Source organism: Malaclemys terrapin, chromosome 21 (genome assembly GCF_027887155.1).
Source record: "Malaclemys terrapin pileata isolate rMalTer1 chromosome 21, rMalTer1.hap1, whole genome shotgun sequence".
Taxonomy (NCBI): Eukaryota; Metazoa; Chordata; order Testudines; family Emydidae; genus Malaclemys; species Malaclemys terrapin.
This window is the reverse complement of record NC_071525.1, coordinates 4,443,876-4,467,803: the sequence shown is the minus strand read 5'-3', so window position 1 is coordinate 4,467,803 and position 23,928 is coordinate 4,443,876. Positions and strand designations below refer to the sequence as shown.

At 48.0% G+C, this 23,928-nt stretch overlaps 1 protein-coding gene across 9 annotated transcripts in view; it reads left to right on the top strand.

Annotated features, from left to right (window-relative positions):
* Nucleotides 1-23,928, top strand: part of MEF2D (myocyte enhancer factor 2D) — a 171,098-nt gene that overhangs the window by 60,705 nt on the left and 86,465 nt on the right. The window contains exon 1 of one of the 9 annotated variants that reach the window (XM_054011451.1): nt 1,399-1,480. The exons of the other annotated variants lie outside the window; for them this stretch is intronic. The gene's annotated coding sequence lies outside the window, so the exon portion shown is untranslated. Of the gene's footprint in view, nt 1-1,398; nt 1,481-23,928 lie in introns of those variants that run through there. 9 annotated transcript variants of the gene reach the window in all.

Below are 23,928 nucleotides of genomic sequence, written 5' to 3'. Positions count from 1 at the left end.
AGAGCTGGGGCTAGAACCCAGGAGTCCTGACTCCCAGCACCCCCCGCCAACCAGGGCGGCACGTGCTAAGGGGCGGCATGCTGTCCATTCTTGGGGCGGCCCAGTCCGAGCGGCCTTTTTGCTTCGGCAGTTCGGGCGGCAGTCCGAGCGGCCTTTTTTTTTGTGGAGTGGCAAAAATGGTAGAGCCGGCCCTGCCCCCAACCAGTAGGCCATCTTCTCTTCCAGAAATCAGACTGAGAACCTAGGACTCCTGATGTCCAGCCCCTAGACTTCACTTCTGTCACTTATAGCGTAGGGCAAGTTTTGTCCTTCCAATGCATCCATTGCCATTTGGTATTTTGCGACTGACTGAGATCCAGTTTCAAACCGCGGACGGAAGAATCCTTTCCCAGCCTCTCATGCCGTCTTCGTCGGAAACTCTTGTCGACACACGCATGCGTTCCTGCTTTAACCATACCTGTATCCGAGTGTGGATGCAATTGTATCAGTACAAAAGTGCATATATTGGTATAACCGTTCCTGTACGGGAAGGGGAATAAGCTATACTGGGATAAGGCACCTTTAGACTGCTACAACTGCGTCCACGCTAGGGCATTGAATCACTGTAACTACACTGGTGTCGTTAAAGCTGTACAACTTTTGTGTATATGTGTGTGTGTGCACACCCTCAGTGAGTCTCCCTGTGGTTGCGTATTTGTTCCAGATGAGTTTGAAAAGTCCCAAGTGTGCAGGCGTCCTCTGGCTCTGACCAAGCCCCCTGCGTCTGGATCTCTCACCACCATTTACCCCAGTGCCGAACGCTCCCATTCTGAGTCGCCTTTTCCAGGGCCCCGGCGCAAACGCCCACCCACCATGCAGCGCAGCGGCAGAATCCGGCCCCGAGGGTTTATTTACCAGTTCCCTTTCCATCACGAGATTGCAGGAGCGAGTGGGGTGGTAGAGACAGGACGGATTATGGTGCGTGGATGTGCAGGGGGCATGCGGGTGTGGACGTCGGAAGGATTTTCGGTCCAGGTAATGCTAGACTGCCTTGCTGTCCGATCTGCTAGGCAGGCCCCCCCACACACTGTGGTCACTGCTCCTTCGGCTGCAAAGGAAGTGAACCAAGCGGCTGCTTTCAACAGCTGTTTCCAGGCAGGCCGCTTTGGCTTCTCCCATCCCCCCCCACCCCCCCGCCCCGCGCTTTACCACCTCCCTCTAGTTTTACATCTGTCTCTGCCCTTTAGACAGGCCGAGTTCTTTCTGTCACTCTAGGACAGTGTTTGGGGAAAGGGAGGGGGGTTGGCTCATTCCCTCTATGGTGCTGTCAGTGACAGATTGGGGACAGTTGTTGAGGTGCTGGTGAGGGGCGGCGGGGAGGAACACGGGACACAAGACGGCTTTCCTGCAGGGTTGGGACTGGCTCCCTGGTCCTCAGAGCTTCCTTTCAGACGTCCAGGGCTGAGCATACGTGGAAAAGGACGCAGCCATCCTGTCTCCTGTAAGTACCTCTCACTCTTTCCACTGGGGAGTTTAAAATTAGCAGCGTCTTTTTTTAAAAAAAACAACAACAGGCGTTGCTTTAGCTTGACCAGCCCAACTGGGTTAGGTTTTTTGTTTGTTTGTTTTTGGTTTTAAGCTTGGATGACGCTCCAGTGGCCCATGGGGTTTAGGAGACAACTCAGCAGCCGACAGCCCCCCACCAGATCAGCTTTCAGAGAGACTGCCCTGTGCTGAGAGACCATGCTGTGTTCAGCCTTCTTATCTATTGTCACCCTCTGGTTTTGTTGCATTGTTTCTTTAGCTGGAGGTTTTGTTATTAATATTAGTAGTAACCATGAAATAGACCTTCGGTGTGTGTGTTTCTTCTTGAGTCACTTTCTGAGCAAAGTTGGGAGCTGGTTATTATGTGTATTACGGTAGCACCCTGATGCCCCACTGGGGATCGGGGCACAGGCACATAGCAAGAGACTGTCCTTGAAGAGCTTGCGGTCTAAATAGACCAGACAGACAAAAAGGTGGGATGGGGAAACCGAGGCACGGAGCAGGGAAGGGACTTGCCCAAGTGGGCCAGTGGCAGAGCCAGGAAAAGAACTCAGGTCTTGCGAGTCTTGGTCCAATGTATTAGCCACTTGGCCATGCTGCCTAAAACCAAACAAAAGCCCAGCCATGCAGATAAGATCGTTGAGGGCGTGGGTTCAGAATCCACATCTGAGTGTTGTCCCTGCCCCTAACTAAAAACAGGCATCCTGACATCCACAGAAGTTTGCATCATCGAGGGGAGGGAACCCCTTTTCTTCCAGAAAGAGGAATGCCGCTGCTTTAAGAAGTCAAATAGCTCCCATCTCTCAGGGACCCAAGGGTGTTTAGAAAGACCAGATTCAGCGGACACCCTCACAGCACCTTTGTGTTGGCTCTGCTAGGAGGCTCACCTAAAACCCTCACCCTGGGGAATAGCTCCTGCCAAGCACAGAGCTAGATCCGATAGCCCCTGCAGGAGTCTGTTCTGGGGTAAGCAGGGAATAGGAGACAGGGACTGTCTTTTTGAAATGTGTTTGTACAGCGCCTAGCGCCATGGGGTCCTGATCCATGGCTCCTATGCTTTGTGGTAATACAACTGATTAATAATAATAAATTCCTGGTTGCCACGAAACCTATAGAGTTATGGCAATGCGGGAGGCAAGTTATACTGTAGGCTGTTAAGGGCGGGAACTGTCTTTTCTTTGTAGGCGCGTACAGCACCCGGCACCCTGGGGCCATGATCCTTGATGGGCGAAAGGGGGGCCTTTAGGCGCTCCTGCAGTACAGATAATAAATTAGGGCAGCCCTGGGAATCGACTGGCTCAGGAAGCCCCAGAATAGGGGAGACATAAGCTGCTCCTCCACTCTCCATGGGGCGGTGTAGGGATGAATATCTGCATCTAATCTCAGCGTGGCAGCTCTCAAACCTAGTAAGATGGTCAATTTCAGGCCTGTGACAGCAGCCCGGAACATGCTGCGAAAGAAAACAGGAAACAGGGTTGGGAGCAACCCACTGTATTTACTAGGTTTTACCCAGGCTGTTTATAGTGGTTCCTCTGAGGTCTTTTTTTCCCTCTAACACCCTTCTGCAAAAGCAATTGCACAGGGTGGTTTTGTTTCCATCAGGTTTGTTGTATTGCAGAGTGGAAATGTACACCTTGGGTGGGACCATGAATGTGTCCAGAGCTGGATTTCTTCCCAAATTACCCAGGTATCCCTGAACTCAGCACCCACCATTGGGGGTAAGAGTTTCCAAAGAGATCAGCACCCAGGTAGGCACCTAAGTAAGGTGGAGATTTCAGAAGCGCTCAGCGGCCAATGTGCCGATACGGAGCCATTTCTGTGGGTGATAAGATGGGAGCTGAGGTCTTCTGAAAAATCTGGCCTTGGATTCTTGTTGTTAATGACACCTAGCTCTTTTGGTCAGGGGACCTCAACACGTTTTACAAAGGAGGTCGCCATCATAATCACCCCCATTTTGTAGATGGGGAAACTGAGGCATAGAGAGGGGAAGTAACTGGCCCAAGGTCAGAACCAAGCATCAAACTCAGGTCTCCTGAATGAGTCCTAGTCAACCGTTCTAGCCACTTGGCCAGCAATACTCAGATTGAGGAGTGGCTCTTTAATGTGTCTCCTGCAGCAGTTTGCAGCACATGATATTAAACCACTGGGTGATTGAATTATTAAAGAGTCTAAGCTATTAACCAATCAGGATGCTTTTACTATGTTATTAACCAATTGTAACTGATAAAATAATAATAATACTTGTAAATGAAACACTGAATTCACACTATTGTGGCTTTTTTGGGTAATGTTGATTGCTAATTTGGCTCCTGAACCACTTGGAGAACAATGGCGCACCGTTGTGCGAGGCGCTGTACAAACGTCGAATGGTAGTCAGTCTCTGTCTTGCAGAGCTGACAATCAAATAGAGACCGCAAACACAGGGTCGGGGGAAGGGGTGGAATGCACATATTTTGTGTGATCATGTATGCTGAGTTCTTTTAAAGCTTCTGGCCTAATTGTACGGGATGAGATAGGACTGTTGGCTACCTGAGGGTCTCCCAGCCGGCTGTTTTGGAAATCCCGGCTAAAAGCTGAAGGCTGATGGTCTCTGCTGCCTAGACCTATTCATGAAGCCGGAGCATAACATGTAGCAGAAGAAAAAATCATCAGGCAAGGACCCAGAATCAGGGTGAAAATCTTCTAATGATGGGCCTGTTTTTCTAGTACCTTGTGCCGTCATTTTGTATCTGTGCAAAGTTGGGGAGATTTCCCCAAATTTGTTGCTTTAAAGAAGAGCAGGGGTCCTCTCTTACTCTGTGTTTTTTTTTTTTACTTCCCCCGTTACCATGGTATCTGAGCACTTGCCAAGCTGGGTATCAAGCGATAGGACTGGCATTGTTCATGTGAGTCTCTTTCCTCTTTTTTCCTTTTCCTCTCTCTAGGGGGAAAATTGTGTGTGGATTTTTTGGGGTGTTTTTGGTGGAGGAGGGTTCGATTTTGGGGGTAGGAGGGATGGGTCATTCAGAATTTCAAAACTCAAAAAAATAATTGGATAGGTTGAAAAATTGGAGATTCCAACCAGCTCGGTGGTCCATTCACCATTTTTATATCCCTTTAACTGTATCTGCTTAGAAGCTACAAACATGCCTAGTGTGGATGCAGTTATACTGGTATAAAAGGGCATAGACCAGTACAGCTTATTCGCATAAACTGTGTGTCAGCTGGCTTCAAAGCACGATGTGCTGTATGCGTGTATCAGTGAAGATCAGGTCAGCGCGCCTTGTGTGTGAGCGGAACGTGATAAATCCTGGCTCTCTCTTGTCTCTAAGTGTTACTCTCAGTGACCTCTCTTTTAAGCCTCCCGCTCTACGGGAAGCAATACGGCCCAGCGGGTGGGACGCTGGGCTGGCAGTTGGGAGCCCAGGGTGCTAGTCCTGCTCTGTTTGCTCTGTGATCTTGTGCATGTCACTTCTTCTCTCTGAATCTCACTAGGTGGGTAATTGATGCTTGCTTCCCTTTCTAAAGCACTTGAGGGTTATGGTTGATTAGAGCTAAGTTTTGTTATGTCTTAATAATCTCACTGTTACTGCGGAGGCTATGGTGGAATAAAGAAAACCAATGCGTATTCCACAGAACTTCAAACGTTTCCACCTCCGATGGACAGGACACTGCATTGGGAATCAGGACTCCGGGGTTCTATACTGGCTCTGTGAGTGACATTGGGAAAATTCTTCGCTTGTCTTGTCTTTTTAGACTGTTAGCTCTTTGGGGTAGAGGCTGTCTAGCATGGTGATCTTGGCCGGAGCCTCTAGTCACTGCTGAAATATAAATAATAATAATGTAGATGGAAAAACCTCCATGAAAAACTAAAGGACAAAAGCGCCTAAGTAGGAAAACAAGGTCTTGTTCGAATACTTTTCCCACCCAAAAAAAAACAACCAAAAAACCAATTAGACTGTGGAACTCATTGCCAAAAGAAGTAACTGAGGACAAGAGTGTGACAAGATTCAAACAGGGACTGGACATTGATATGGAGATCAAGAAAATCCAGAGTTGTCATAATTAATGATAAACATTCCGGAAGAGATACTAAACTTCAATATTCAGGCTTAAACCAAAAGGAGACCAGGAGAACCCAGATCTATTGCTGCTGGGTTCTCACACCTTCCTCTGCAGTACCTGAGCACCCAGGACACTGGGCAAGTTGGACCTCAGGCCAGATCCAGCCTAGGGATCTCTCTGTTTTTATCCTTAAAATGACTGTATCCATACGAACGAGCTAATACATTTTTACTTAGAGTGACACAGCAAGGAATAGAACCCTTCCTATCATTGACCTTGGACACACGAATCTCCATTTTGTGCCTCAGTTTACTCAGTGTTCAGAAACTTACAATGACCTTTCACGTCCCTGATTGCTGTCTTTCGTGCAAACAAATAGAGCTGGGCACATTTTTTGGTCCGGAAGTTTTTTTTCAACAAAACAAGTTTTTTTTCCCCCCTAAATGAAAATGTTCACAGCATGTTTTCATTTCTATCCAAATATGTCTGGGTTTTGAAAACTCTACATTTTTCTTTCTTTTTTTTTAATGAGCCTCCCCCCCCCCCCCAAAAAAAAAGTCTATGAAAAATATTTTTTAATGAAAATTGTGTTTCTTTAAAAGAATTGTTTTTGCAGTACATACGTTTTCTGAGCAGCTCCAGTGATCAAGCACACCAGACATAAATTTGCTCCTTTATCTGTCACCCTTAAATGACCACAAACTACTTCTGAGCACCTTACAGTCTTTAAGGTATTTATCCTCATAACCTTATCCCTGAGGTTGGGCCATAATATTATCTCCATTCAACAGACACAGAAAATTTCCCAAGATCGTACAAGAAGCCATAGCAGAGTAGAGAGCTGAAGGCAGGTTTTCTGAGCCATAGGCTAACACCTTACCCACTAGACCAGGGGTCGGCAACCTTTCAGAAGTGGTGTGCCGCGTCTTCATTTATTCACTCTAATTTAAGGTTTTGCGTGCCAGTCATACATTTTAACATTTTTAGAAGGTCTCTTTCTATAAGTCTAATGTATAACTAAACTATTGTTGTATGTAAAGTAAATAAGGTTTTTTAAATGTTTAAGAGGCTTCATTTAAAATTAAATTATAATGCAGAGCCCCCCGGACCGGTGGCCAGGACCCAGGCAGCGTGAGTGCCACTGAAAATCCGCTCGCGTGCCGCCTTTGGCACGCGTGCCATAGGTTGCCTACCCCTGCACTAGACCATTCTTGCTTCCCTCCGTCCCTGCTCGAAAGACTTTGCTATCCACATACCTGAGGCAGCTCTGAAAAGCTCAGGCCAGTTTGTAAGCATATGCAGCTGTAATCCACGGCCATCCCATATGGCTGGCAGGTGATGCTTCCATATGGAGCCGCTCTCGGACTTTTCTCAGTTCATCAGCCCGAGCGTAACTAGCGTGAACTCCACCATCCTAGAGTGCTGGTGTCTTCATCCCATGGATGTACAGTGATGTTTTTGGTTTGGAAGCCGTCTAAGGGTTTATCGGGGCCTGTTGTGGGAATCTCATTTGGATTTACGATACATAAAGCAATGCTGTTTCAAGTAAAGCCATTTAGTCTTGTGGAACTATATTTATCAGACATATATCTGGAAGGCCAAATTTCCTTGCTGAGTCAGCCGTGGGTTCCATTCCCAGCTCTGGAAGATAATAGGGTCTGGTGGTTAGAGTAGGGGACTGGGAGTCAGGACTCCTAGGGGGCCAGCTCTGGGAATGAATGTAGCCTGCTGTGAGTCTATTTCTGGCTTTGATTGGAAGTGTGTCTATGCAGGGGTTCTATTACCGACTCTCCGCATGACACTGGCCAAGTCTCAGGTGCCTCAGTTTTCCCATCTGTGCAATGGGTCTATTTACCCTCCAAGGTATGTTGACTGTATGTCTGGTCGGAATCACGGCCGCTCCAGCAAGATGTCCTTTGGCCTTGGTTCAGCAGTGACTCAGAAGGAATAGCGCCACTTAATGAATCACTGTTTCCTCTAACTGCAGAGGCCTCCCTGCTGAATACTCCTCTGGTTGCCCGCTTTGCTGGTGGGAGCTGGCAGGATGACTGCCTGACTTCAGGCCATGAGAATAGCTTCATCCATCCATGGCTGTCCTTAAATGCCGTGATAGGAGATGTTAATATTCGTAACACGGCTATTGCCTTTGCTGGCTTTGGGGATTTGAAGGGTATCCTTTCCACTGGGGTGGGTGAAGAACGTGGATTTTGGCAAGAAGTGTCATGAACTGGCACGTGTATGAGAAAGAGCACAAGAGCGTGAGAGAGCTGCCCTCTACTGGATAGAATCAGAACAGCCCAGCTATGTATCATGTACCCTATACTGCTAAGCATTAGTGGCAATTCTCCTTTTCCTTTGGTGGCAGAGACCTGCTCTTTTGGAGCAGTAAGATTAAGGGTCTAGCCCCACCGTCACCATCAAGAACACACTACATGTTCATGTAGTGCAGGACAGAGGCAGCTAGTGGACCACAGATTTGCATCAATAGTTTGCCAGGCTGCTTCTGCAGGGAAAAATTCCTTTCTTCTAAGAGGACTGGACAGGAATGGGATTCAAAACCTTCCTTATAAAAGCAGATCGGGTCTGGGGTAGCCGCCTTCGCGAACAGGAAACATTATGCAGTGAGTCTGGATGAAATGTTCTTCAGTACCTTGAGATGGGGCAAGCTTATTTATTTTAATTTTCACTTCCAGTTTGTCCCAGCTCAACCCACGTAATTTACAGACAGCAGGGCCAGTTACTCAGAGCAGGGGGGACAGGTTTTGTGTGTGTGTGTGTGTGTGTGTGTGTCTGTAGAATATGTTTCCTATGAGTGAGTGGCAACAGCTGATAACCAGCTGTCTCTTTGCATTTCAGTTCCTTAAAGAGCCAGGGCCTGATTCTCATTTGCACCAAGCCTCCTTTGTATCAATCTGGCTTTAATGTGGGCGTCAATTGGCCCCTTTACATTGCCAGGCTGGGTGTAGAGAGGCCTTAGAGATGAGGATCAGTCCCCAGGTTCCCTCGTCAGCCTTTTGCTTGTAGACATACGTGCGTGGGGGCTGTTAATGAGTTAGGGGACGGAGCTGTATCTCTTACTGGCAGGTGGGAAGGGCCTTTGTCCAGGCTGGCCTGGGAATGTGCCTGTGAATCGCTGGCGTTCCTTTGAATGCGGTAATAGGCATGACCGAATGTACCTTGTCATCATGCAGTCACATGCCCTGGCGGAGCCATGAGTCATGCAGCTGAAGGCAAAAGGGACCCATCCCCATGGCTCAGTTTTCCCTGCCCCTTGTGTGGTCAAAAGCACCGGTGCAGAAGGCGTGCAAAACGCTCCTTGATTCGGATTCGGTTCTATTCAACCCGCTTTGCCCTGGGGCCAATGGCTGCACACGGTGCCGGGCAATGGGAAGTCAGGGCTATTATCAGAGAGCAGCATCCCCGATATCCAAGCACCCCCAGAAGGGAAAGTTCAGAATCTAGGGACAAGAGTCCTGGCTGAACCCCCACCAAAATAAATAAATAAGTAAAAAAAATCTGGATCCCTTGAAGATAGAGAGATTCGAAGCCAGGTTCTGAACTATGTGACTCCCACCCTAACTTGTCAGTATGTTACATCTCCTTTTGCCTCCTCTTGGTTGACAATAACAGCAGTTGGTATCAGAATGCTAGTCCTGAGAGGTAGTGTGGTCTAGCGGCTAGGAGACTGGCTTGCGTGTCAGAGTCTGTTCTCATCGCTGCTTCTGGGTGAGGTTAGGTGGCTAATTGTGCCTCTGGTGCGTTGTCTGCTTAGACTATAAGAAGCTTGTCTGGGCAAGGGCTGCCTCTCTCTGTGTCTGTGTGTAGAACCTAGCACATTGAGGACCACTACTATTATTACTCAGATTATTGTAGCACTTCTGAGCCCCCGTCACGGACCAGGACCCAGTTGTGCTCGGTGCTGTACAAACACAGAACACACAGACAGTCGCTACCCCTTGATCTTGGTTGATCACCCTCGGTTCCACTGCAGTACAAAAAATAATGAATAACTCCATCAGAAACCTGATCCCCTTTATTTACAACAGCTCTGCCTGCTGGAAATCTTCACTCTCGTGCCTAAAGGAACTCTGTGTTTTAACTTCCAGCACCGCTGGTTCTACAAAATCTCACCGTACATAAAGCAAGGCTTTGAGCTGGCCGTGTGAGTGTGTGTAGGGGTCTGAGTTGATTAGAGGATCAGTGCATTATGGTGGGGGAACGGAGGGAACTATGTACACGTCTGTATTTCATTTGTGTACATGATCTGGATTGATCTGATCAGTGCTTCACATACGAGTGCAATTAACATTTGGGTAATGCAAGTAAAACCCACAACCCCGTGATGTTTATTATTGTTATATTATTGGCCAAGATTTTCAAAAGTTACTAAGGATTTTGGATGCCCAACTTGAAACATATTAAAGATGCCTGATTTTTAGAGGAAATCCAGAATGACAGCCCTTTCTACCTCTAAACTCCTACCAAGCTCCTCCCCTCAAAGAATCAAACCAAAACCCCAACCCCAAGCAGAATTTTGAGTCTGAAAATGGAGAAGTGCCAGACTCCATGAAATCTACTAGAGACTTTGCTCTTGCTATTGGTTCTACATGGTCAGATACTGAGGCGATGAATCACAGTATAGAATACAATGATAGATACACCAAATAGCTATTATTTGTACATCAGTAGCACCTCGGCCAGGGAAAACATACCCGAAGTGGTAATCAAAAATGGATCATTGGAAAATTAAAATAATAACTGGAAAATTGTAACAAGAAATTGAAAATGATAGCTGAAAGAACCCCGGCGATTAGAAAATGAGAAAAAAATGGATAACTGAGAAAATAAAAATGAAAACAGTTAACCCCCCCCCCGTTTTTGAGAAGAAACATTTGAAAAATGGAAAATTTGATTGTTTTTGTAAAATGGTTGTATTTGAAAAAATGGCCACATTTAACTGAAAAGTTTTTGTTTCAAACCAAAAATTTCAGCCGGCTCCAATCACTGCGAATGTGCCCTTGGCTTGAGCCACATTCATTAATTGCTGCCTTGTGACCTATATTATTATTATTATTATTCATTATTGTGGTAGTACCATTCATGGACCAGGACTCCATTGTGCTAGGCACTGTACAAATATAAACAACTGTTCTATTCTGTTCTATTCTATTCTATTCTATTCTATATAGACTCTTCTACTGCCTTCATCACTGTAATAGCTGAGTGCCTGGCAGTAAAGCAGGAAGCGATATAGCTCACATCTGGTGGACATGGGTGCTGTCCATCCAGAGAGCTCTCTGAGAAGGAAGAGCTGGGGGTAATGGGCCTGATTCTCCTCTTATTTATGGCGTTGTAAATCAGGAGTGTCTCCGTTGAATGGGGCTGATTTGTGTTGCTCTGCAGCCTATGCGGTCAATTACAGCAGTGCAACGTGGGATGTATAACGGTACCAAATCAGAACGGTAGCATTTCCCACCCACTTTGCACTGGTCTGAATGACTGAACAAGGTGCTGGGCAACAGAGAATCAGGTCCAGTGGAGTTTCCCTTGGGTAAAACCCACACATTGGAGAGGACAACCAGCTGCTATGATTATTGGGGGAAAACCCAACGCCCACTATGGATAGCCCCTAACTTTCCTTTAGAACGTATTCTCCTCTTTGCACCCTGTAATGCTTCTTAACTTGGTGTTTTGCCTTGGTTCCAATCTCCGGTGCACAAGATTTGACTTGGGGGTGAGAATCTCATTCTTCTCAGGCCCTTCCATACCGTCCTTGGGGTCGTCTCGGCGTTTCCTTCTTCCCCTTTCTAAACTGCTGTCCACTCGCTGCCTTTCTCAGGCAGTTGGTTCACTGAAGTCTTTCCACTGATTCCCATGGCTCAGGGGTTAGGATTTGAGAGACCTAGATTCAAATCCCTGCTCTGCCCCAGACTTCTTGTGTGACCTTGGGTAAGTCACTTAGTCTCTCTTCACCTTTTATTCTATAGAGGTTCTTATGGCTTAGTTCCCTTGCCTACTGCACAGAGGGTTGTGAAGAATAAACATATGAACGATTGTGAGGTTCTCAGGTACTGTGGTGATGAGGGGCAGAGAAGTAGCTTAGGTAGGCGGGTAGGCTCCTGAAGTGCTGTCACCTGGATCTGAGCCATGGACCTACCGAGCTTCGGTCACGTCCCCGGACGGAGTGTGGTAAGCTCACCGCGCAGCTCGAGCTGCCTTCTTTTGCCTTGATGTCTCTTCCTTACGATCCAGGCCAAGTGAAGCAAATGATACGAACCGATGCTTGGTGGTTCCCCAACCCCAGTGTGAAATATTCGGGCTTATGACTCACCTTCTCTGCCATACAAAAGGGAGAATGTGCTATATCACGGCACCTTGATACTGAACCGCATTCAGGGGCTGTGAAACTTTGCCTGTGTTGGCACAGATAAAGTGGCACAACTTTTGTGTGTAGACAAGGCTTTAGTCTGTAGACAGCTCGCTAGGGGATAAGAGCGGTCAGGGTGGTTAGTCAGCTTAGCTCACTGATCAGGGCAGGTGTGCAGGGCTACATCTGAGATCGCTATCGAGATCCTTCCGTGGTACGGGAGCTGAACACATTTCAGCTTTGACGAGGTCTCAGTTTCAGATGCCACCGATAGGAAATGGTCAGTGCCAGCCAATCTGACTTAAAAGGTGCTACGGGATGGAGCGGCGTTGCCTAGTGGTTAGAGATGGGGGGGAAGGACTGGGTTACTGTTGTCTCCACAACGCATCTCTGCAAGACCTTAGGCAGCTCGCTCTCTGTGCAAACCATTTCCCTACTTAAACTCCTGTTTGGCTGCAGCTTATCCTCCCGATCTATCTGTAGCCACTTACGAGTTGGTATATTATTATTATTTATTTATTATTATGTATTTTCCAGTAGTGGCTAGAGGCCCCAATGGAGATCAGGGTCCTGCCATGCTAGGAGCTGTACAAACACAAAGTATAAGACAATCCCTGTCCCTAAGAAGTTACAGTCTAATTAGACAGGCCAGAGAAAGGCTGGGAGAGGAAAGAGAAGCACAGAGAGGAAATGATTGGCCCAAGGCCCCTTGGCAGGTCAGTATAACTGTGTCTACACCAGGGCTTTTGCCAGGATAGAAGTGTGGCCAAAAAAAATCACACCCCTAACTAGTGCTATGTGAATAAGGGACTTTGGGATTCACTTGCAAATGTGTGTGTGTGTGTGGGGGGGGTATGTGTGTGGAAGAATTGTGTCGAGTCAAACTACAAATGAATTTTTTCAAACTTTTCAGTGAACGGACAAGCTGAAAAATGTTTGGTCTCGAACAAAGCATTTCATTCAGATGAAATCAACATGCCTGGGTTTGATTTTGACTCTCTTAAAACATTTGTAATTTTTTAAAGAAAATTAAAGGAACTGTAGAAACAAAAAGTCACTTCAGGCTGAAAAATCAAAACATTTTGATTTTTTTCTGTTTTTGTTTGGACTGAAACAATTTGGCCGAATTGACACAAACTCACAGAATATTCAGGCATCACCAAATCTGCATTTTTTCCCTTCCCCTCCTTTTCCCCTCTCCCCCACCCCCCAAAATTGTGTGTGAAAAATTTCACCTGGCTTTACCTGTAACATTGCTACACCTGTGAAAGTTTCTAGGGATATCTGGCCTGCGATGAAGTCCTGCTTTTGCTTTTGAGATCACTGGGGAAATTCCACTGACAGTCTTCTGCTTTGCCCCAGCGTGGATGAGACCAGAATCCAGCCTATAATCATCTGTGTGTGTGTGTGTGTGTGTGTGTGTGTGTGTGTATGTGTGTATATATATATATATATATTAATGAGCCAACCTCTCATCTGTCACATTAAACCTCCTCATTACCAGGTATCTAAATTTTGCTCTGACAATAGTGACAGGGGAAGCGGCAGCGATCCTGCCATGGCGTGGGGCTCTGGGGAGTTGGCAGGTGGTTATTTCATGCCCTGCAGGGAGCCGAGAGGGGTGGGCGAGGGAGCGATTTTAATGGGCTCTCGCTTCCCTTCATTTAGAAAACTGTAGTTCGTGCAGAGGAAAATTACCCGAGTCCCCAGCTCGGGAGTCGTCGATTGATAAAGACCGGTAGGGAAATGAAACAGCAATGCCGAATGAGACTTCTGCTCCCCCCTTTCCCTCCCCCTGCTGGAGAACAAACTACAATTCAGGCTGCACATAACTCAGGCAACTTAGTTCAACTTGCTCTTGGCTTGTTGGCCTGGTGATTGGAGCATGGTACTGGGAGTCAGGACGCCTGGGTTCTCTTCTGCCTCTGGGAGGGAGTGTGGTTAGAGTAGGGTGCTTGGAGATAGGACTCCGGGGTTTTAGTCCTATGTTCCGTTCTGGATGCCCCGAGACCTTGGGCAAGCCGCTGGCCTCAGTTTACCCTCTTGTGTGATGGGAACGATGATCACTGCACACGAGGGCGCTGAGGCCCAAAGTACTTTGGGACACGCCGTGTGCTGTTCACACCTAAGTATGTCCCCAGTGAACAGCCATCAGCAGCCGCTGAACGTTGGAGAGTTGGGGATCCAGACTTGGAAGCTCGTCCTCGCCCCGTAATGGGTGGAACCAGAACTCCAGATCCGAATGCGGGGCTTAGGCTCCAAGCTCTGGGCCTTGAGTCCATTTCACGGTTCTTCAAATCTTGCCACGTTTCACAGCGCCGGCTTGGCTCAGTCACTGGGTGGGAGACCTTTGGGGAAAGCCAGCAGGACGTGGTGCTGGCAGGGCTCTTCTCTCAAGGGCAACGTGTCCAGCTGGCGGGATCACGTAGGGTGCCAGGGAGTTGTGGCCAGCCTGCCCTTCCTCTGCCGGGCTGCTGGTCTGAAAAGGTTGAGAGTCGCTGTGCTGCTGTTGAGAACAAGCCCGAATTTCGCGTACCCCGCTCTGGCAGTCGATGGGATGCTAGGCGGGCGACTTAACCAAAGGACTATAAACCCAATATGCTGCCCCACTGGTTTCTAGGCCAATGGGAGTCTTTCCACTGTCTTCAACAGGATTGGATCTGGCTGCAGATGCTTAGAAGGAGTGTTGGGAAGAGGGCGTCTGATCCCCACGCTGCTTTTTTCCCCCCCCTCTCTGGATCCTCAACTGGTGTAAGTGGGCCAAGGATTTGGCCCATGCTACTGAAGCTGGGAAAATGCTGTGGCCAGCTGACCCGATTGCGTTTCTCTGTGAGCAGGAGAGGATTGGCTGGCTTTCCTTGGGAAACCACTCAGGATAATGAGTTACAGATCCTCCCTTGCCCTGAGTTTCTGAACCCTCTCTCGGAGTCTTTTCTCAGCCTTTGCTCAGGGTAGGAAAACTCAAAGCCGACCAGCTCTTGGTGGGCTCTGAACAGGGAGTCGCGGACGTGCCTGCAATATCGCTCTCAAAGATCACCGGTTAGAAACGCCGGCTGCCAGCTGTCCTTTCCAGAAAGCAGCTGCAGCCCTTACAGTCCCGAGCCTGATTCTCAGTTACGCTAAAGCCCCTTTAGGCCATGCTGGCAGTGCCGAGAGTCGGTGCAGATGGCCCCCACTGATTTCTCCCCTCTTCCCTCGAGGCAAAGGATCTCCCTGGTTGGTGTGGTGATGGCATATCGGCCTGCTCCCAGCCCTTGGTGCATGGGTGTGGCCGGTGTGCACCATGCTGTGGTTATTTTAAGGTCTGGTTTATGCTTAAAAATTTGATTGACCCTGCCCTGTCGCTCAGGGCGGGGGAACATTTCACACTGAAGTCAGGTCGACCTGACCCCTGGTGTAGGCGTGGCTAGGTCAACAGAAGGATTCTTCCGTTTACCTGGCTACTGCCTCTCAGAGAATTGGATTAACTTTGCCAGCCGAAAATCCCCTTCCGTTGATGGAGGAAGCGTCTGCATTATGGCATGCTAGCAGCTTGTACGTTGCAGCCACCCCGAGTTAGTACCGAAGCAGGTTAAAGCAGAGGACGGGGAATCCGAGAACCTGGATTCTGTCCCCAGTTCTGGGGCTGTGTGGGATTTAGGGGGCTAAAGTAGGGGACTGAGAGTCAGGACTCCTGTGTTCTATTACCACCTCTGGCCAAGTCACGTGTCCGCTCCATGCCTCAGTTTCCCCATCTGTACAATGGGGATTATGTTTCCTTACTTCAGGGGGTGTTGTGTTACATTAATAATAATCCTTTGCTCTTATCTAGTGCTTTTCATCCATAGATCTCAAAGTGCTTTACAAAGGAGGTCAGTGTCACTGCCTTCATGTTACAGATGGGGAAACTGAGGCACAGAGCGGGGAAGTGATTTGCCCAAGGTCACCCAGCAGGCCAGTGGCTGATCTGGGAATAGAACTCAGGTCTCCGGAGTCCTAGACCAGTGCGCTATCCACTAGGTCCCACTACCATTAATGTTTATGAGGTGTTCACTTCCTGTAGCAATGAACACTATGGAAATGCTTTCAGATAAAGAACCCCTGTCCTACAGAAATGCAAAGGGAGGGAGTTGAACGTTCTGACTGCTGGTCTGCTGTGGTAAAAGGCAGTCAGCGTGATTCCCTAGTGCTCTACAACTCCCGCAGTCATTTGCACCAGTGCAAAGTGTGGATGCATTTCACACTCTCTTTACATGGGTGCAAATGACTGCACAACGTGTAGGGCGGCAGAGACGCGGGCCCGGTATATTCATTATTCCTTACCCTTCCCTTCAGCACCCCTTCCCGCAACACACACGCTGGTTTTCAAGTGTTGTAGGAGGGTTGTGCTTTTCTCTACAGAGCCTGTAGATCTTGGCACGGGCTGTGGTTTTGTTATCGCTCAGCAGAGCTGACTGCAGCTGGTATCGGCTTTTCTCCAGAGAACGCCTGAATCTGGGTCAGGAATATATGTATCTTTTAAAATTCCTCAGGGGCCTTATTGAATCCAACCTCCATTTTTATCCTCGGAGCCTCCTGCGGATTGTACCTGACGCCTCGGGGATGGATTCTGTTACACAGGTGTACGGGCCTGATCCAATCAACCCACTGCACTCAGCTTTGGAACGGGCCCGATTCTAATCTGATACGTCTGTGCAAAGCGGGAGTCGTTTCCTCTGAAATCCATGGAACGACACCGTTGCGAGAGTGGAATCAGGCCCACTGCCTCCTGTCCAGTTTACTCTGGATTTACAGCCGTTGGAGGGTGGAATTTGGCTCCGTGAGGCGGAGCCGAGAGGAGCAGGACTCCGATGCTTGGTCCCTGCAGCTGCATTTCCGAGGGTGAAGTTTGTTTCAAGGCTGCACTTTTGTTCGCTCTCCTTCCCCTCCCCGCGTCTGTAGGCTCGACACCGGAACCTAGATAGCATCATCCTGAAACCAGAATAGAAGCTTTGGAGGAGACTTTAACATGTTTGTGCGGTTTTGATCTTGGTTTGCAGATAAAGAGGTGCTAAACAATTCTGTGTTTGGTGACTTGTTACTCTCCACGTCTCTGAGCACCGGGGCCAACGGGGGAAACACGCACACACACAAACACTCACGCATGATGTCATGTGTCTCTGCCTTCTGCAATAGGGGGCTTTAGTGCAGGTTTGTGCAGCTCTTGCAACGAGCTGTTTGGTGGGTTTGCACCGAATGAGCACTGGGTTTCATTTTCAGAGGGCGAGCGCTCGAACCTGCAGCGGAGTCGAGGTGAGTGGCAGGTGCTCAGCACCTTTAAAAACCAGGCCTTTACTGAGCAGCATTCAGTCCCACGCCTTACAGACCAGGGTTCCCCCTTCCCCGGCCTCTTTGCTCTAACCAACTTTGCTTGGGCCGTTAGAGGGACCGGAACCTATGACCTCTGATGCTATGAGGTCGCCAGATCCGGGGTGCAGCTCCAGACCAGTAAGGGGGGATGTTGTCCTTTGCCCCTAAACCAATCCAGGGCTGTGTTTGACCTGGTGACTCCAGTTAAAGGAACAAATGTCTGGACACTGACTCTTTAAAGGTTCACGTTTCTTGGATTGTTCCAGGACACCGGACGTTTCAGAACACATGTTTTTGAGGAAATTTGGGGTTATGGGAGAATGAGTCCCCTGACCCGTTGTGAACCAAACCTGGTGGAAGAGCTGTGGTATTGCAGGCAGGCGCCTCCATCCAAAGTGTTGGACTGGGGCTGCCCAATAAATGGATAGGAAGTGCGTGCTTGTGGCTGATTGTGGGCCTCCCAGGCAGAGAACTATAGTCACAAAGCCTTAAGGTACTTATGGGTTATAGGGTAAGAGGTGACACAATAGGCTGCTCAGATAGCAAGTGTCAAAAATCGGGACGGGGGTGGGGAGGTAATAGGTTCCTATGAGAGAAAAAGACCCCAAAATCGGGACTGTCCCTATAAAATCGGGACATCTGGTCACCCTATGACACAACTCTTCACCGGTCGGGATTACACCCCAGACTGTAACAGCATGAACCTCTACTGCTTGTGCTAAAGGATTAATGTCTCCTTTAAATCTCTCCTTCAGCTCTCCTGTACTGTGATGCCTATGCAGGGCCGCCCAGAGGATTCAGGGGGCCCGGGGGAAAAGCAATTTCGGGGGCCCCTTCCATAAAAAAAAGTTGCAATATTATAGAATAGTATATTCTCGTGGGGGCCCCTGCGGGACCAGGGGCCTGGGGAAAATTGCCCCACTTGCACCCCCTTCTGGGCAGCCCTGTGCCTATGTGCCGAGAACACAGCTTATCCCACTGGCCAGGGTTGTCGTCTTGTTTCCTTGTGCTCCCCTGTCAGTCCATATCACCCTTCTCTCTTTTTTCAACCAAAATGGCTTTTTTCAAAGAATATTTCCATTTTGGTAAAAATTTTTGGTTCGTTCCCCCCACAAACAGCCAGAAACCGGAAAGAAAAAAAAAAAGAATACAAATATTTAGCCAAAACCCTCAAATACTTTGTATTTTTTAAAAAAAAGTTTTCAGATGTTCATCAATAAAGTGAAAAATCTTCATTGGAAATGTTTGGGAATGATTGCCCCCCCCCTTACATTTTGCATGAAAAATAATTGCCATATCTGTGACCCTCTTTTCCTTTGAGATATTTAGACCAGTAATGTCCAGCCTGTGAGATCGTTAAATGATGGCTTCTTAGAGCAGCTAAAGCTAGAATATGTGCAAAAAACAAAACAAAAAAAAAGCGACAAGAATCGCCCAGGATTTGGTTCAATAAGTTAACTGTCGTTGAGTAACCACAGTGTGATTCAGTTCAGTATCCTTTGGAGGGGGAAGAAAGGTACCAAGAAAGGAGGATTTTTCTTTCTTTCTTTTTTTTTTTTTTTTTTTTAAAGGAAGCTGGTCAACAAGAATCTTAAGCCAGTGAGGAAATTACAATCCTTAGACTCAGTGTGGCGGATAAGTAAGAAACAATAACTGAGTCACAGAAGGTATGCATAGCCCTCTATGAAAAGGAAACAGGAAGGCAAGAACTGTGGTTAAATAGCCAAGTTCAAGAGGTTATTATAGCTAAATATGTATTTTTCAGAAAATAGAAATCTGGCCTGCATCTGCGGTAGTGATGGCCGGTCTTTGGGATCAGCCCTGGCATGGGACCCAAGAGGTCTGGGTTCGATCTTGGTTCTACCACAGATTTCCTTGGGCAAGTGACTTAGAAAAAGATGAACTTAAATTGGAACGTGTGCAGAGAAGGGCCACTAGGATGATCAGAGGAATGGAAAACCTGTCGTATGAAAGGAGACTGGAGGAGCTCGGGTTGTTTAGTCTGACAAAACGAAGGTTGAGAGGGGATATGATTGCTCTCTTTAAATATATCAGAGGGATAAATACAAGGGAGGGAGAGGAATTATTCCAGCTTAGTACAAATGTGGACACGAGAACGAATGGATATAAACTGGCCGTGGGGAAGTTTAGGCTTGAAATTAGACGAAGGTTTCTGACCGTCAGAGGGGTGAAATATTGGAACAGCCTTCCGAGGGAAACGGTGGGGGCAACGGTCCTGTCTGGTTTTAAGATTAAGTTAGACAAGTTTATGGAGGGAATGGTTTAATGGTAAAACATATTAGCTGAGGAATACCAAGCAATGGTAGGTAAACAGTATAATGGCTAACAAGGGTCAGGCTGGAGACTCTTGCCTACATGCTCGGGGTCTTGCTGATTGCCATGTTTGGGGTCGGGAAGGAATTTTCCTCCAGGGTAGATTGGCTGAGGCCCTGGGGGTTTTTCGCCTTCCTCCGCAGCATGGGGCAGGGATCTCTAGCAGGAGGGTTCTCTGCCAATTGAAGTCACTAAGGCTAGGTCTATACTACCCGCCTGAATCGGCGGGTAGAAATCGACCTCTCGGGGATCGGACGCGACAATCGATCCCCGAATCGGCGCTCTTACTCCACCAGCGGAGGTGGGAGTAAGCACCGCTGACAGAAAGCCGCAGAAGTCGATTTTGCCGCCGTCCTCACAACGAGGTAAGTCGGCTGCGATACGTCGAATTCAGCTACGCTATTCACGTAGCTGAATTTGCGTATCTTAAATCGACTCCCCCCTGTAGTGTAGATGTACCCTAAGACACAGGATTTGGGGACTTCATCAGCAGAGTCAAGGAAAGGGTAGGGACGGTTTTGTGGCCTGCAGCATGCAGGGGGTCAGACCAGATGATCATAGTGGTCCCTTCTGACCTGAAAGTCTATGAGTCTATGAGGTCTTTTGACATTGCATTTTGGGCCAGTTTAAGGCCCTTTACACTGGCTGGGCAGTCTGGTCTACTCCCAAAAGTTGTACCCTTTGAATTATACCGGGAGGGCTAATGTGGTATAACCCTCCTGAGTGTGGATGCAGTTGTAGCGGTATAAAAGTGTTTATACCGGGATAGTTGATTCTCATATGGGAAAGGGAATAAGTTATATTAGTTTAAAGCGCTGCGTCCACACTGTATTGGTATAATTGTATCAGTAAAAAATCACACCCCTAACCAACAGTTATACCGGTACAAAATCAGTGTGTAGACCAGGCCTTACTGTAACTGAGAATTCAGGCCTGTATCTCTCCATGCTTCAGTTCCCCGTGTGTAAAGTGGGGATAATAGCTTTTTATCTAGCTTTTCAGGGCAGGGGACTGTCTTGTTATAGTATGTACAGCACCCAGCACATCAAGGCTCTGATCTCAATTGGGGCTTCCAGCTGCTACAGACAATTATTAATAAGAATAGCCACACTGAAGCCAGCGGAAAGCAGCATAAACAATGCCAAGTGAAGTATAAGATGGAAATTAGGGGGATACAGGGGACTATGAAGAGGAAATAGTCAAAGAACAAAGAACAAATCTTTCCACTCGGAAAGATCATCTCAGTCTTACTGGCCTGAGGCAGTGGAGTTACTCTAGTTCTACACTAGCGCACACAGGATCAGAAGTTTGTCCTCTTAAGTTCATGAGAAGCTGGAAGCTTGCACGACAATTGGGGAGGGGGTAGGCCAGCTGGGAGTAAAATGAGACGTTAAGGAGGATAAAGGTCGTGCAGTGAAATCACGTGATTTCGTGCTGTCAGTGTTCACCACAGTGAATGTTGGGGAGATACCTTGCCTGGATCGACTCCTTTCAGGTGCCTGTTATACAGTGAGATGCCACATAAAAACTGTATGAACCAGGTGAACCCTAGGGCTTTCTAATTAGATATGTCCTCAGTGGACACAAGTCATTCAGGAGATGATGAGGTAAATATCCAACAGATTCTGCGCTCTAAGGCAACCATCCAAAACCCACTGAATTCCATGGGAAAGATTCTTGCATTGACTTGAATGGGGTTTAGATCAAACTCCGAATCCACAGCAGGATACAAGTATTTCTCGTTGATTTCAATGGGAACTTACCCAGATGTATAAATATAATGAAAATCTACTTGTAAGGATTTTTTCTTGGCATGGCTTTAGAGCTACGGCTGCCAGTTCTAAGCCCACTTTATTTCTGTGCAAGAAAGAACTGAGCAACTCAAATCTAGGAACCGAAGAATAGAGGAATTGTGAGCCTGGATTTGGGCTCCAGGTGTCTCAGTGTCCTGTCTCTGACAATGACCAGCACCAGCTGCTTCAGAGGCCGGGGCAGGACACCCTGCAGCGAAGGGATAATCTTCTATAACAGGGATATGCCTCCACTGTCATTAAAAACCCGCAGCTGGCGTAGGCTGCAGGGCTGTTTCACTGCAGCATGTCAGTCCCACCGTCCAAGCCCCGTGAGTCTGAGACAGCTGCGGGTGTCTGATTGCAGTGTGGACGTATCTAGGGTGGCCTGCCCCTTAAAGGCCAGGAGGCCTGGGGCTAGCCAGCCTTGGACAATCAGCTGCCTCCAGCCCTAAGGGGTAGAACTAATTGGTGACAGGTGACAGCCTGCTCAGCACCGGGGTCTCATAAAAGGGGCAGAGAAGGCAGTTTGGGGAGGAATGGCAGGAAATCAAGGCCCTCCACAGAAGCCCCATTTAGGTCAGGTGTGGCAGGCCTCTAGGGAAGTAGGCTGTAGGTCAGTGATCTATCCCAGAGCTGGGAAGACTGAAAGGTTCCTTAGGGGACCTGAGACTGGGCAAGGGGAATGCAGAGAAGAAGCCTGGGAGTCAAGGCTCTAGTCCAGAGAGACTGAAAGGTAATCCTGAAAGGACTGGGACCCGAGCCCAGAGGGACGACTGCAGAGGAGCCCAGAGGGGGACCGAAGAACCTTTCGTTTGTCTGAGACTTTTGTTTGACCTCCCTCTGGAAAGGGATCAAACTCCGAGCGACCTGGCTGGATGCCTGAGCAGTGTGAATCCCCGGGTGAGGGGAAATCGCTGCAGGGAGCACCTGCAGGGCCATGCTCAGCCAGCAGGGGGCGCTCTAGGGCAGCCACGCCCTCTGACACCTGCCCCAATGAAGGCGTTTTCCAAATCCTAATTAGAGGTTGGCTTTTGTCCGGAAGCAGGAGCATTTCTCTCTTCCAAAAGTCTTGTTTTCTTTTGAATACTAACTCTTGTACCTCTGGCTTTTCTTGCTCTTCGTGTCGCTGTCCCTTTATCAGCTTTAAACATCCTGCTTTCGTCGACCATCCCCTGCCCCTTGCCTTGTGGGACATGGCCCCCAATCTGCCTTCATTCAGTATCTCATCAGCTTTATCCGGTTCCCTCTCATTTATCTCCTCTATGAGCAGTGCCAGTTCTTTCAGTCTCTCTTCATAGGAGAGATTTTTCTAGGCCTCTCATCATTCTTGTCTCTCATCTCTGAGCCCCTCTTAACCTGTCACTCTTCCCCCTCCCCATACCCCTGCTGCCTAGGAATGGGACAAATGACAAAAGAGGGGCTCCGGGTGGGTTACAACGTTGCACCGCTCCGTTGCGCGGGTTGCGGTTGGGAAAGCAGGTTTGAGAGCGGGAGGTCGGGAGACCGTCAGTGACACAAATACACCGACAAGACAAAATCTCTCTTTTGAATACTTTGCACACCTGGAGCTGCCTTCCATCTGCCGGTCTCAATGTGCTTTGCAAACATCCCCTTTTTAAGACTCTCCATGCCCTTGTGGATAAATGTTCTGCAGATGAGAGATGTGGCGGCAGAACCAAGCATTCTGATTCCCACTCCCTTTGCTCTTAACCGCTAGACTCACAAGTTCTTCCAAAGCTGGGAGTGGAACCAAATCCTTTGCCTTAGCTACTAGACCATATTCCTTCCCAGACCTAGGAATAGAACCCATGCATGTGTTCCATCCTCCGATCTAACCACTAGACCCCATTGCGACGCATTTTAAAACCAACAGAGGGTCCTGTGGCACCTTTAAGACTAACAGAAGTATTGGGAGCATAAGCTTTCGTGGGTAAGAACCTCACTTCTTCAGATGCCATCTGAAGAAGTGAGGTTCTTACCCACGAAAGCTTATGCTCCCAATACTTCTGTTAGTCTTAAAGGTGCCACAGGACCCTCTGTTGCTTTTTCCAGATTCAGACTAACACGGTGACCCCTCTGATATTTTAAAACCAGTTACTTATCTTCCATTTTCTAAGTTCAGGATTCTATGTTTCTGCTATATGAGGTCAGGAGGGCCTCACCCTCTGTAACTGGTGCAAAGGGGGCAGATTTAACCACTGGTGCTTGTTGTGACAGGGGGACACAGGATCTGAAACTGAAGGCTTTCTAAACACACTCAGGGTAAGATTTTCAAGGGAGCCGACTCATTTTGACTGCTTTGGTTTTCAGGAGCACCGCTTGAGAGACCTGAAAGGGGCGTGACTCCACTCCCTGAAAGTCAGGCCCCTTAAAGCATCTTCAATTGGGCTTTTGGAAATAACAAGTTACTTTGAAAATCCGGGCCAGGTTTTCCAGGAAGCTTTTTAAAATGCACTTGTGATTTTTTTTTTTTTTTTTTTTTTTGGTCTGCACAAATTCTTTCACTGATTTGAGAGATTAAATAGTTTTCTTTTAAAA